This window comes from Tamandua tetradactyla, chromosome 21 (assembly GCF_023851605.1).
Source record: "Tamandua tetradactyla isolate mTamTet1 chromosome 21, mTamTet1.pri, whole genome shotgun sequence".
Lineage (NCBI taxonomy): Eukaryota > Metazoa > Chordata > Mammalia > Pilosa > Myrmecophagidae > Tamandua > Tamandua tetradactyla.
Window position 1 is genome coordinate 9099150 of NC_135347.1, and position 13504 is coordinate 9112653.

The 13504-nt window shown below is 42.6% G+C and overlaps 1 protein-coding gene across 1 annotated transcript in view; it reads right to left on the reverse strand.

Moving 5' to 3' along the window:
- TNFAIP8 (TNF alpha induced protein 8) overlaps positions 1-13504 on the reverse strand; it is a 120754-nt gene that overhangs the window by 69515 nt on the left and 37735 nt on the right. The gene's annotated exons all lie outside the window — the stretch shown is intronic.

Below are 13504 nucleotides of genomic sequence, written 5' to 3' on the forward strand. Positions count from 1 at the left end.
TCATGCTTCTCACTGGCCTGCCTAAAACCATGGCCCCAAACCCCAAACCAGAGCCCCCTCCTTGATTCAGTTCACTCCTCTTTGTCCCTGGCAAAGCAAGCGGGGAGAAAGGTAGGCTGAGCGGGCATTGTTCCAGGAACCTCAGTGCCCAAGAGTGGCACGGTTCCAGAAGTCTTTCCAGATGTTATCACAGAGACGTGGACCGTCAGACTCACCCTCTCCCACCCAAGGGAGGCCTCGCCTAGGCAGAGCAGTGCATGGTTGACACCTAGAGAAAGATGGGGACTCACACTGACAGAGCATACTCGGTACTGGGCAGTGTGCACAATGGAAAGGCAGCATACCTGTTCCACGGAATGCCAGGACCCGGGCCTACATATGCCTTAATCCAAATATGCTGGCCTTTATATCCTATCACGAAATGTCCTTGGTTCACCAGACAGAAAGCACAAATACGAGACTGTCTGGAAAATAAAAAGAACATCTGGCAACCCACCTTACAAGGCCAAGCAGATCAGTGAGTTAAACGGTCTGAACAGGTGCTGCTGGCATCAGAGACAGGGCTGGATGACATTTTGTCATCATTTCAGCTGCCATTCGGTGTGGGAAGGCAGGACTGCCTATCATGTAGTACACGTTTCTATGTTTTTAAGTATAAATTTTATAAAATGCTACCCTAGGAAGCAAAGGAAGATAGTCTTCTCTCCTCTCTCTTAGAATCACAGAACTTCGATGTCAGCGAGACTTCAGCTATCGCCTAACCTCATTTCACAAGTGAAGAAAGTGAGGCGGCTGAAGCAGGCTGAAAGACTCGGCCAAAAATCACACCGCTACCCAGTTAGCAGTGCAGCTGCGGTGAGAGCCGGAACTTGGGACTCCAGAAGGAGCATTTATGTATGTCTTCCTGTATTTCAGGCTCGAATGACTCTTCACACTTGCACCACCAATGAGAACACTAAGTTAGCATGTACAAAGCAAAGGGACCCTGAGCACCTGCTGCAATAAATGTCCTGGCACTTGAATGTGGTTTATTTTCTGAATTTAATATAAACAGAGTGCTGACATTTTACAGCATTCTTCCATTGCAAACCTTCATGTAAAACAGAACATGATCCCTAGTAATAAAATGTCAAACTAATTAAACTCTTCATTTGCCAAGAAAAACTACCCAGTTGTGGAGTAAATGTCTCGATAAATTTCTAGAACTTTTAGTTAATAGAGCAATATATGATATTTTCCAAGCTGAACTCCTCATCCTCCCTCCATGGCCATATCTGCCATTTTTTTGCCTCTCTATTTTCAATTCTCTGGGTGCCATCACTGATGCCCCTCTTGGTTTAGAAGGTCACTCATTTGCCAAGGCCTGCTGGCTTCTCATTTGTGCTTCCACCATTCTCATTTCCATTTGAATTATGTTAAACCTTTTGTTTAAAGGTGACAGAAGGGGACAGGCCACAGTGGCTCAGTGGCAGAGTTCTCTCCTACCATGCTGGAGACCTGGGTTCGATTCCCAGTGCCTGCCCACACAGAAACAAACAAACAAGCAAAAGGTGGCAGAAAGTGGTTTTTTGAAAAGGCAAAATTCCAGACAATGGCAGCAAAGCAATTCTACTCTTCATTTCTTTTTTTTAGAGTTCAAAGAGCTTTGTTGTGTAGTTTTACCCACGCAGCTACTATTCAACTTAAATTTTAAAAAAATAACAATTTTCAGAAACTTTTCAACTCAGAGAACCATCAGAACTTATAGCATGCTCTGAGTAAAGTTGCCCTTTGATTTTGTTCCCCTCAAGTAAAGCACATATCATTTTTGATCATTTGCAGGGAGAGGATGATATGTCACTCAGTCTGGGCTTTATCCCATTTTGTACCCCAGAGCTCACGTGCTGTTCCATCCAACAACCACCACATTTCCTCCACCCCACCCCACTCCCACTCCCATCTTCCTCAGTCTGACAACAAAAACAAATTACCTAATGAGAGGGCTGGCATCTAACAAGCTCATTCTGAATTGGTGGCCTAGGAGCAACCTACATTTCCAGTAAACTACACCTATATCCTGGAGAGGGGTGGAACCCTGTTTTCCCTTCCCACGGATGCAGTCCTATCCTTACAGATGAGAATGGGGGTGCAGAGCCCGTGGTCCCCTGCCCTGGGTTATATATTTCTGTCTCCCCTCCTCTATCTTCTTGTCATACAAGGCCTATCAGGCAAAGGAGGGCACACAGACTACTTTAATATGAAAAATGCCCATCAACACAGCACAGGGATGGACTACAACTAAACTTATGTGCTTCCTCCCTGCAAAGCAGCTTCTCATCTTTGGCTCTGTATCTCACCTTCCCATTAGACTTGAAACTTCAGTGTCATCATGCACCCCACCCTCCACTGCCAGCCACCAAGTTTTGATGCTTCCCCACCTCTGAAATGCCCATCTGCGTTTCCCTCATTTCTAATGCCCCTTCCCACTTCAGGCCTCAACCGCTTGCCTGAACTTCTTGCTCCTTTCACTTAGTTGCCCTCATGGTATGTGTTCTCAAAGCCCAGCTCTGCTCCCCTTGACATCCCCACGGGTACCTAGAACTAAACATATAAGTGCTTCTATATCCTTCCTTTACCACATTACTCTCTGATGTGGAATATACAACACTTCTCTATCACCCATAGAACAAAGTTCAAACTTCCGGCACTGTATTTAATGCCACCCCCAAAACTGCTCCCACCGTGCTTAATACTGCTCCATCTCTAGGACCCCGCTCACCCACTTTCCTTGACCTCTTGCGTCTTTTCCACCATTGCCATCTGCAAAACACGGCAGCTCCCCAAAGCTCAACTCAGACAATGATGCCTGCAGCCAGGCACTGGCACCCACTCCTCTGTCTCCTCATATCACTTAAAAACTTTCTTACAGCATTTACCAAGTTTTTCCCTAAGGGACAGAGATTGATATATATATATATATATAATTGGTCCTATCAAACTGTAATTTTCTAGATGACAGGGAGACTTCTTCATGTGTTCAACAAAATCAGTCCACATTTATCTGATACCTACTGCATGCAAGGCACTGAATTAGATGCTAGGGACACAGTGGGGAATAAAATACACTGGGTCACCTTTTCCTATGAAACTAACCATTCAGTGGGAGAAAGAGATGGCAGACAAGTAAACACGTAAATAAATGAACTGCAGCTTGTGACCGATGCTCAGATGGAAAAGAACAGAGTGCCCTGATAGAGAGCCCTGTAGCACTGCAACAGAGGTGGCACTGGAGCTCAGCACCCCATGCCAGAGGCTAGGGGAAGGGCATTCCAGGCAGAGGGAACAGAAGGTGCATTCCAGGCAGAGGGAACGGAAGGAGGCAGAATAAGCTTGGCCTGTTTCAGTGAAAGGAGTAGGACGGTGGCTGGAGTAGCTGCAGTGCTGGAAGCGAGGGGCAGAAGGGTGCAAGATGCAGCTGAGATTTAGGCAGGGCCAGCATCTGTAGGGCTGATTAGGACAGGGTAGGACAAACTTATGTTATATGGAAGGACTGTAAAACAGGGCAAACATCCGAAAGGCAAAGTGGCAATAAAGATGACGAAAGGCAAAGTGGCAATAAAGATGAAAAACTTTAAAATTCCACATGCTTTTGAGCCACTTCTAGTATATCCAATGAAACAGACAAGTGTGGAAGGCTGTGGTACCATGAAATTCACAGTGGTGCTACGACAAAACTGAGAACTGAAAACAACTCAACTCTCCCCAGCCAGGGGCTCGGTAACTGAATGATGGCACACCCATAAAAGGGCATATGGCATAGTCTCTAAAAATGACCTTGTAGAGTAATTAGTTACCTGGGAACTGCTCACAAAGGTTACAAAGCAGTACGTAAAAATAAAGAAATTATATTAAGTCGTATGTAACCTTTGTCAAAATTATAGGCATACAGAAAAAGGCCTGCAGTGATATTCTCAGTAAGAAATTTCTCTTGGTAGGAGAATCTTTTTCTTTTCCTTTTTTTGCCAAATTGTCATTTATAAATATACTTCAAAAACGTGTAATAATTTTGTAATAAGAATTTTCAAAAGTCTGTGAGTTACAAGAAGGTATAATAGGAAGGATACCGTGTGATAGAGAAATCAGTGAAGGCTACCGATCAAGAGATAGCTGGGGCAATCTTCTATCTTTTCAGGGAATCTTCAAAGCAAAACAGAAAAACAAATAGTTATTAGTAAAAAAAAAACAAGAAACTAGAACCTAGGGCAGGAAGTGTGTCATTCCTTTCCAGTGTATCCCTCTGACTCAGCCCTGACTCTCAGCCAGGCCCCCCGACACTCCTTGTAAAGAAGCTAGAGATAGGAGCTCTCAGAAGACAGACTTAGAAACCTCACCCCAGGAGCTCCCAGGCCTGCAGGGGAAGTCTGAGACACCAGACTAGGTTCTTCTAAGGAAAAAAACATTTCTTGTCCTTCTTTATACATTCATTACAACTGAGACCAACAGCCCCACCTCTGTTATTATAGGTTAAACATGATTCAATTCCATTCTATTTCTTTTAAATAAGATTTACTGCACACGACCCGCACACACTGTTGTTTCAAGCTTTCTTCCCAAACAGGTTTGAAAATTAAATCAACGGCCTGGACAAGTGATAACAAGTCTCAGGTATTCCGATCCTGACTAATGCCCAAGTTGAAAAAATTCAACCGCAGAACCTCCTTCAGCCAGCGTGTGCCCTTGCTCTCCACTGGACCACAAAGGTGATTCGGTTCTTAGGCCTCCATTCGGCAGCCGCATAAGCTCAGAGCTCAGCCATTCGAAGAACACAGATCTTAATGATTTGCTAAGGGAATCCCACGTTTCTTTTACTTCCATTTTTAATAACCCTCCAGAAAGTATACAGAGGGGAGAGAGGGCACATTCACAGGACCATAAAACAAAATGGAAATTTTTGACCCTGGAAGCATGTAAATTAGCATTTTCAGGCAAACTAAATAATAATTTAATTACACGTTAAGTACAGTTATAATCCAGAGCCGCTGCCTTCCCACGTTCACTTAACAAATATTTATTGAGGTCTCACTGTGACCTGTACACCCCAGAGGATCAAATGAGACGCAGCGCATTCAGACGAGGTGGGTGTGGGTGTGGGTGTTGGGAGAGAGTGGCAGTGGGAGAGTGGAAGGAGAGAGATACCTCAACAAACTCCAAGAAAGAAGTGCAGTCATTTGGGGAACAGATTATGGAGGATTTTATAAGCCCTGTTAAAAAGTTGGGACTTTACCAAAATTCTAATTAGAAGGGGATGACATCATCACATTGACATTTTATAAAGACCAGTGGCAGCACAGGAAACCAGACTGGAGAAGGAGGATCCACCAGGAGCCCTGAGAGTAATCTAGGTAAGAGGTGATGCTGGTGGCCTGGACGTGGTTGGTAGCGATGGACAGGAACAGCATGCAGACTCCACAGCTAACTGATAGAAGAACTGACAACATTGGCAATTCACTGGGCATAAGGGTGAGAAAGAAGATGTCCTCAGGGTTTCTGGATAGTCACCCAGATGGAACGGGTGCATCATTTACTGAGAAGGGGAAGACTGGAAGAGGAAATGAGTTCAGATTTCTTCACATCAAATTTGAGTTGCCTGTGAGATTTCCAAATACAGATGTCACTTCACAGCTAGACACACAGATCTAGAAATTAGATAAGAGGTTGGACTCAAAAACTTTAGAAGCCACTGGCCCTTAGGAATGGATGAAATCACCAAGGAAATGTTAGAACACAAAGAGCAGAGAACCTGGGTAGAGCCCTAAGAAATATCAATTTTTTAATACAGTCCTATTGAGATATATTCACACAGCATACGATCCATCCAAAGTCCACAATCAAAGGCTCACAGTACCATCACATAGTTCATCACTACATTCAAAAACTTTTTACCATCACATAGTTGTGTATTCATCACCATGATCACTTTTAGAACATTTGTATCATTCTAGAAAAAGAAATGAAGAAAAACCTCATACATGCCATATCCCTTACTGCTCCCTCTCATTGACCACTAGAGGTTTTTTCCCCTCATCACCTTCTATTATTTAATTATTTTTGTTCTTATTTTTTTTTTACATATCTGTCCATATCCTGGATAAAGGGAGCACCAGCCACAAGGTTTTCACACTCACACAATCACATTGCAAAAGCTATAGAGTTATATAATCGTCTTTAAAAACCAAGGCCACTGAAATACAGCTCAACAGTTTGAGGAACTTCCCTCTAGCTACTCCAATACACCATCAACTAAAAAGGGATATCTGTATAATGCATCAGAATAACCTCCAGGTTTAACTTCTTGACTCTGTTTGATATCCCTCAGCCACTGAAACTTTATTTTGTTTCATTTCTCTCTTTCCCCCCTTTTGGTCAAGAAGTCTTTCTCTAGTCTATGATGCCGCTCCTGGCTCATCCCAGGAGTCCTGTTCCACATTGCCGGGGAGATTTACATGACTGGGAGTCATGTCCTATGTAGCAGGGAGGGCAATGAGTTCACCTGCTGAGTTGGTTTAGAGAGAGAGGCCACATCTGAGCAACAAAAGAGGTTTTCTGGGGGTGACTCTTAGGCATAATTATAAGCATGCTTAGCCTATCCTTTGCAGGAATAAGTTTCATAGGGGCGAGCCCCAAGATTGAGGGTTTGGCTTATTAAATTGGTTGTCCACACTGCTTGTGAGAATATCAAGAATTTTCCAGGTGGGGGGTTTAATATTTCCTCCTTTCTCTCCTAATGAGACTTTGCTAATACTTTTTTATTCTCTGCCCAAATTACTCTGGGATGAAAACATACCAATATTTTGTTGGAAGAGGAAGGACCTGCAAGGAAAGCTGAAGAAGAGCAGAAAGAGAAGGAGGAAAGTCCGGAGAGTGGATCACCAAGGCAAAGCTTGTATACAGAAAACAGGAGTGGCATGAACTTGTATAGAGTAGTCAAGAAGAGAGAAATGAAACCACCTGCCATTAAATACCAACCGCTGCTCAATTCTTCCTCAACCCTCTAAATTTCTGGAGGCATCTGTGGGAAGGTAGGGACCAAATCAAAGGCAGCAGGTCTAAGAAAATTTAGCAGTAGATCTGGCTACAGCCAGCTAGAAAGGGGGCCAGGGGCCACAGAAGTAACAAAATGCAGAAGTTCTGAGATCAGGCCTCAAGGTGTGGCATTATTCAGTTAAAAGTATTTATGGTCATCTACTATGCCTGGGCACTGTCATGTTGCTGGGGAAATAACAGAGACAAAAGTTCTAGTGAAGCAGCCAGAAAAATAGGATGTCAAGTAGAGATAAAGGGGGAAAAGAAAGATAGAGACTAATTGGGGGTTGGGGGAATTTGGGATGGGCCTCACCCCTGAGGTGACATCTGAGCAGAAACCTGAGAAAAAGGAAGGAGAGAGTCAAAGTGCAATCTAGGGGGAAGGTCTTCCGGGCAGAGAGAAGGGTGGGTGCAAAGGCTCTGAGGTAAGAGCAAGCTTGGAAAGTTTGAGGAACTATAAGATGGTCAGTGTGGTGTGAACGGAGAGGTGGAAGCAGGGAGTGGGAGGACATGAGATGGAGAGTTGGGCAGGGGCCACATGGGGATGGGATGGTCTAGTAGTTCATGGTCAGGAGTGTCATGGGAGCCACTAGAGGATTTGGAGTAAAGGGACGGCATAGTCTGATATGTTTTTCTCATACTTGAGAACAGTCTGAGGGGCACTGGGCAGGAGAACAGGGAGAGTTTGGGAACCACTGAGAAAGGTCGAGAAGAGACATGGTGGTAGGAGATGTGGAAAGGTGTGGGATAGACATACCTGGAAGGGAACTGGACAAGGCTTGCCATTGGGGTGGATGTGAAGTGCAGAGGGAAAGAGAGGAATCAAGCTGCATCCTGGGACTGACCTGAGAGTTGTGCAAATGTGTGCTGTTGACTGACAAGGGCAAGACCAGGGGAGGGACAGGTTTTGGGCAGGTGGAATCAAGACCTCAATCCCTACCAGAAATGTCAAACAGACAACAAAACAGTCAAGGCTGGAGTTTAGAAAAGTCATTATGCTAAATACATGAATTTGGGTGTTACTAGCATGTGGTATGTATCCCATGAGACCAGATGAAATCACCTGGCTTCTCAATCCTGGCTGCAGGTAACAAAATAACAGAAACATGTGGGGTGGGCGGGCCGCGGTGGCTCAGCGGGCAAGAGTGCTTGCCTGCCGTGCCGGAGGACCCCGGTTCGATTCCCGGCCCCAGCCCATGTAAAAAACAAACAAACAAACAAAATATAATAAAACAAGAAAATGTTTAAAAATGTTTCCCTTTCTTCCTTCCTTCCTTCCTTCTCTGTCTTTCCTTCCCTTCCTCCCTCTCTCTAAAAAAAAAAAAAAAAAAGAAACATGTGGGGTGATGAAAAAGTTTTAGGAATTGATGGTAGTCATGGTGGCACAACACTGTGAACATAATTAACAGCACTGGAGTACATATTTCAATGTAGTTAAAAGGGGAAATTTTAGATTGTCCATATGTTACTAGATTAAACATTATTTAAAAAAAACAAAATTTGTGTTTGTAAAACACAAACAGGGAACCCTAATGGAAACCATGTATCATAGCTAACAATACAATGTAATATTCTTTCATTAATTGTAACAGATGCAAGGTCTTAATAATAGGGGGTACATGGGAACTCTGTAGTTTCTGCATGATTGTTCTATAAACCTGTGACTTCTATAAGAAAAACAAACAACAAAACCGATGTCCATAAGTCTTTCCAGAGAGTCTGAATTTATTAGACTTGACAAGCCTCGCCTTTTTTTTTATTTCAGCTGCCCAGGAAATTCTAATGTGGAATCCATGTTAGGGACTACTGCGGAGAAAGATATACAGAGAATAGAGTCAAGAGCTCAGCCCAGGAGCACTTCAATATATAGAGGCCCTCAGAAGAAGTAGCTATTGAGATACAGGAAAAGGTGGGTTATGTGCCCTGGAAGCAACGTAGTGAAAGTGTTTGAAAAAGGAGAGAGGAAGAAAAATGAAAAAAAATTAAAAAACAAACAAAAAAAATAACAAAAAGGAGAAAGGAGGGATGAATGGCACCAAATGCTACTGAGAGGCTGAGAACTGGCAGCAGGATTTGTTAACATGGAGGTCTCAGGTAATCATAAAAAGAATGATTTTAGAGGAGTGGAGGGTGAAAGTGGCAGCAAGATGGGGAGAGCACATGTGGAGAGCAGGGACTTGTACCATGAGGGGAAGTAAGAAGGAGGTCTAGAGCTGAAAGGCTGCCTAGGGTTGAGGAATTTTGTTTTTAATTTGTTTTTTAAGAAAGGTGATTTTTAAAATTTTTAATTTATATATATACATTTTTAGGTGATTTTTTTAAAGGGCACGTTTTGACACTCATGCAGAGAAAGAACTAATCAAAAGAGAGGGGATACACTTGCAGAAGGACCAGCAGAAATCAGAGGGGGAAAAACCACTAGACATTCTGAACTAATGAATTTGAAATTATCCTTTAAGTACCAGGTGTAGCTCAGTTTTCAGGGAAGTGAAATGTGTCAATAATAATAATTTTTAAAAAATCACAGAATGGCTAGACTGGGCGGATCTTAAAGATCATCTATTCCAAGGTCCACTCTCAAACCGATCCCTGGAAGCCCTGTCTCCTCTATCTGTGGTCTGGACAAACTCTACTGAAAGAGAATTCCCATACCTCTCTGGCTCATTACCTCCCAGCCCCAACCCATCATTCATGATCTCGTTGGATATTGCTGAACTGAGCCAGAATCTATTTTCCTGCACTCCAATCCCCTGGCTCTGGTTCTGTGTCATGAGGATACATGGCTCATGTCTAATCCCTCTTCCATGATTTTCAAACATTTGAAAACTAGGACCTCCTGCCTCACACTGTTAATGCCATATCCCTCAAACCAAACCATTTATTTTTACATGTATGGACAAACAGGTCCCCATTCTGGGAAATGTCTATATAGGAACTACCAATCCACTAGTTGTTCTTTAATACAATGTAAGTACGGACAAACATACTGGAATAAGAGTTACACTGATATATACACACATATTTATAGATAACTCACAATAACTCTGTTTTCCAAGAAACCAAACGGTTCCAGGCTAATTCTTACATCAAGGGTTGGACTTGATCCTCTCAATCTTTAAACACTAATTTAGTTCTCTTCTTCCCCATCCTGTCCCCCAATTTCAGCAAAGAACAACCCTCTCTAGCACACACACATATGCCACATATGCACACTCATATTCACACACTCATCTTCTCAGACAGGAGAACATTTGAACATCATCAGCTATCTTGTAACTAAAAACATCTTGCAATGATTCTCGTGACAATCAACCTTTCAGGAGAGGATCCCAGCACCACAAACTTGGATTAAGTTTCTAGGAACTTCATGTTGGAAAACAAATCTCCAAAGCCTGGAGAAAACACTGAATGTTGACATATCCAGGGAGGGAATTTTTTTTAATGCAGTTATAAATTAATTTAAAAGCACAGCTACAAAAGCCAGGATCAGACTAAAAATAAAGAACCCCATAGATTACGGAGTCGTTGCTAACAGTCAAGGAAGAAACAGGACACGTTGTAACACCAGAGCTTGGAGTATGCATGCCAAATATTACATGAGCTCTTATTCTTCTAGTCTTAAAGCATTCCAGCTACTGAGTATGAAAAGGATTTAGCACACATGTCACATTAAACGTGGCTTATAGCCTCAAGTCACATTAAACTTGGTCAAAACATTCTTAAAAACCATTATAATAATTAATGCAAACTGCACATAGTAGGTCCAGAAGTATCTACTGAATGAATAAACTGCATTACTTTGAAGTCAAATGGTTCATACAGTGGAAAAAAAAATAATAAAACCTGGAGAAAATAGAAAACTTCTATGTAGTTTAAAGCCCAGATTCATATATATGAATATAATCCTAGGACAAAAGGCTGACTGAGAGCATTAAGGGGTCCCTTGAAATCTCTTCAAAGGGACAAATTGGAAAAAAAAAGTCAAGAGTTGACAATAAATCACCTGCATAAGATCAATGAATTCTAAGCAATTTCAGGAGCTATGACTAATGACATCAACAGTTTTTGAAAACAGAGTTTTGGAACTATTTAATGCATTTAACTGAATTTCTTTTACCTTAAACACTTTAAACTTGACAACTGCACACACACACACACAAAAAAGTTATTTATGGTACGTGTGTCACACTGGAAAACTGGGTGTGTCTAGGAAGAGATTACAGCTCATGATATCAACTATACAACATAATGATGCAGGTTAAAATCAACTTGCCATGAAGCATTCCTGAATGTCTTGAAATTAAAGAGAGAAAGGTACTGTGCTGAAATTAAAACTGCCTTTCCTAGTCTTCTCTTTTCCTTCAGAGAATGAACTGTCCACAGCACATAAAATTCAGATTTCTTATAGCCCACGTATAATCGTGTTCGAATGGTTCACCCCTTAATTTTAGAAAACTTTATTATCAAGCCAAGCAATTCAAAAAAGTATTTAAATATTATTTATCTTGGCTAATTTCCATGGGTTTAATTTTCTTAACGTTGGTCCTCCTCCAAGCCATTCAAGTGCAAAAAACTTTTAGAACTACAGGAAGAGATTTGCCAAAGAAATCAGAAGCAGGAGGTACACCAGGTACCAGGGCAGGCCAGGGCTGCATCATCAGTCCACCGTAATGTCAGGCACAGAAGAAACTCATCAACTTGCCAAGAGGCAAATATATAAACTATATTCTATGGTTTACTCCCAGTGGGTGTATACATTGCTCTGGTATATCTCATTTCTGAAGCCTGATCATTCTAGAGCATTGCTTTCCAATCTCAGCACTGCTGACACGTAGGGCTGGATAATTCTTTGCGGTGGGAGGCTGTGCCGTGCAGGGTAGAATGTTTAGGAATACGCTGGCTTCCACCCACTAGATGCCAGTACCCTCCCCACAGACAGACACACACACAAACACAACCAAGCGGAATAACCAAAACCGTCTCCAGACATTGTCAAATATTCCCTGCTGGGGGCAGGGGAGGGGTGCAAAATCACTCCTGGCTGAGAACTGTTCTAGAGCTCTAGTTCTCAAACTTGACTACATATTAAAAGGAGCTGAGGAGTTTTTTGAAAATATCGATGTCCGATGTCTGAGTCTCACCTCCAGAGATTTTGATTTGATTTCTCTGGGGCAGGCCCTGGGCATCTGAATTTTTGAAAACCAAGAAATTCTAACGTGCAGCCACGTATGAGAATCTCTGCCCTAGACTATTTCAATGATACCACGTTAAGTCACTGAATCAATTTAACAAAGCACAAAAACGCATCATATTCCCCCAAATGAGGGTCTTCTTTTGGTGGTATTAGAGCCTACATGGTTAGAGGACAACAGAAAAAAAAAGTAGAGGAAATGGAAAGGTTAAATATAGCTGTGATCTGTAAACTTCTTTCCCCTCTTAGGTGGACAGGAACTAGCATATAAGGATCTAATCAAGGGGTTAGGAGATTTAGAAACCAAGCATCACATCAGGAAAAATAGAACTTTTTCCTCACAGGGTAAAAATGCCAGGTCTCAGTGAAGACAACTTTGGAGGTGTCATCTTTTTAATGAGCTCCACTAAACCAACCTTGGAGAAATGCTGAGCCCGTTAACAAGCAGACAAATAGACAAACTGTAGGCTGGGAAGACATCCAGAGGACCCAAGCAGGAATTACAATCAAGTACCTGTCTGGGGGTGCACGGGTGGGTCACCCTCCTAGTGGTAGGGTAACATCACCAAGGACCTCAAAACTGGACTTCTGCAGAGCACAGAAGCTCTACAGCTATGCACGGAGAAGTTCTTCCCTCCTCCCTATCACACCTGGGCTTCCTCAGCATATATAAAACTGGATCTGAGCGAATGGCATACCATTGCAGCAGGCACTGGTTCCCTAAGAGCTAGTCTCTGTATGGTTTTCCCACCAGCCATGTGTCTGCCTGTGGTTGTGCTAAGTCCGCCTGTCTGCCCCTGTAAGAAAAAAACAAGTATACACATGCATACATACACACACGATTCTTCTCTCACTTCAGGAATAATAATAATCAGTTTGTATGGAGTGCTCACGCCTTTCGGGCATTATCTCTCTACTGACAGCCCTGTAAGTAGGAGCTATGAGTGTTTCCATCTAAGTAACTGGCGTTCTTTCTGATGGCCCCAGCTCTCCTGCAGAGCTCTCAAAGTGCTTTTTGCTCAGATCCTATACTAACCATCCAGTGTTTTCCTTATTATTTCCCACCATAAAACTTCCACTCTAGTCCACATCAACTTCTGCCGTTTCCCACCAAATGCACTGGGTTCTCACCAACCTCTGAGATTTGCTCTGAGAATCCCACTCTCTGGGTCTGGACCAAGTCCCACCTTCATCATTTTTGAACCTTCATTGTGTTCATTCATTCATTTATCCAACAAAAAATGTACTAGG